The sequence below is a fragment of the Myotis brandtii genome, unplaced genomic scaffold, assembly GCF_000412655.1.
Source record: "Myotis brandtii unplaced genomic scaffold, ASM41265v1 scaffold879, whole genome shotgun sequence".
In the NCBI taxonomy this organism is placed as follows: Eukaryota; Metazoa; Chordata; class Mammalia; order Chiroptera; family Vespertilionidae; genus Myotis; species Myotis brandtii.
The window spans coordinates 41690-43781 of NW_005371595.1; positions in this window are offsets into that span (position 1 = coordinate 41690).

The window sequence follows — 2092 nt, forward strand, 5'->3', positions numbered from 1 at the left end:
CTACAAGCACGCCTCTGCAGCGCCGAAAAGAGGCGCAGCGCCCACGGTCCGCTGGGAAATGCAGCTCCTCTACTTCCACCGGGTCTCGGTCCGTCGTTTTATAGGGTCGACTTGGAAACGAAACCCTGGCGTGAACGGGCCGGCCTGAAACTGTACCGAGCCGGAATGCCCCCTGCCCAACTCAGCTTTGTCCTCGGGCTCTCCTTCGCTCCAGGGCCGGAGGAGAGCAATCCTCAAAAGTTCCCTTACTCCCCGTGACCGCTTTCGGATCGTTGCTGTTGCTGAGGCTTCGAGGGAGTAAATAGCTGACTGCTCTCTGACCGATTTGAGTTGTAAAGGCTCCACTCTATTTCAAGAAGTGGTCTGCCTCGCTGCCTGCTCCCCTCCTCCTGTGGGCTGGGTCCTGGAGGTGGGGGATGGCAGCGTCCAAGGGCCCCCCAGTCTTAAGATCCTTTAGTCTGAGTCCTAGGAAGCACTTTCTCTGAATGGGGGCTCAGCAGGACCTTCAGGTGCCTCAACTTCGTGTGTTTTTAACAGCTGCATTTGGTACTTGGGTAAAATCAACAGGCAATAAATCACACACTCTTAAATTCTACCCGTTGGTAAGCTTTGACATGTATATATACTCACTAGAGGCCTGTGTCAGTGTCACCAGTTTGTGTCTGTCTAGGAATGTGCCCATTTCATATAAATTATCTAATTTGTTGGCATAGGATTCCTCTATAATCCTCTTTATTTGTGTTGTAGTAAATTTAGTAATTTGAGTTCTCTATTTTTTTTTCTTGGTCAGTCTAGGTAAAGTTTTGTCTATTTTGAAGATCGTTTCAAAGCATCAACTTTTGGTCATGTTGATTTGCTCTATTGTTTTTCTATTTTCAATTTCGTTCATTTCCATTCTAATCTTTTCTTCTTCTACTTTTTGGGGATTTACACTTCCTTTTCTAAGGTGGAAAGTTTCTTAAGGTGGAAAAAACCTAATGGCTGTTGATTTGAGATTTTTAATGTAGCCATTCAAAGATATAAATTTCCCTTTAGACAGAGCTTAACTGCATTCCATGAATTTTGGTATGTTTTCATTTTCATTTATCTCAAAGTACTTTCTAATTTCCCTAGTGATTTATTTATTTGATCCATTGATTTTTTTTAGGGCTGTATTTTTATTTTCCAAATATTTATGATTTTCCCAAACTTCTGTTAATGATTTCTAACTTATTCCATTGTGGTCAGATAACAGATGTAGTATGATTTTGATCATTTTAAATTTACTGAGGCGTGTTTGTGGTTTGGCATATGGTTCATTCCAGGGAATGTTCCATGTGCACTTGAGAAAAATGTATATTGTTAGGTGGAGAGTTCTATAGATATCTGTCAGATCTAGTTGTTTATAGTGTTTGCTATTTTCTTGTTGATATTCTGACTAGGTGTTTTATCTATTTTTGAAAATGGAGGATTGAAAGTTCCAACTAATATTGTTGAATTGTCTATGTCTCTCTTCAGTTCTGCCAGCTTTTGCTTTCTGTGTCTTTGGGCTCTGTTGCTAGGTGCATTATGTTATAACTAGTGGCCCGGTGCATGGATTCATTGAAAGGAAATTAATTAGAAGAGATATTTTAATATCACTATTCGTCCTTTCTCTGTAATGGAAGTGTCAACCAAATTCACGATCAACAACGACAGATTGAAACACACACGTTTATTTTTAAATTGCCAGTGCGCATCATATGTACTGCCGGTCGGTCGTTTGGATGGTAGGACATACATACAGTTGGTCACTTAGCTTTTTATATATATAGATAATATTGCATTTTATGGCTATACCACATTTTGTTTATCCATTTGTCAATTAATAGACATTTTGATTATTTCTACTTTTTGGCTATCTTACCTAATAATAGACAAACATGCAAATTGACCATACCTTCGCTATGCCCACCAGCCAATTGGCTGAGTATGCAAATTAACCAAACAAAGATGGTGGTTAATTTGCATACATTGGCGCCCAGCGGCAATTGGAGCCTGCAATCAGAGCTGAGGGGTCCCCTGCCCAGGCCTAATGCCTTGAGGAGTTAGGCCTGGGCAGGGGTGGAGCCGG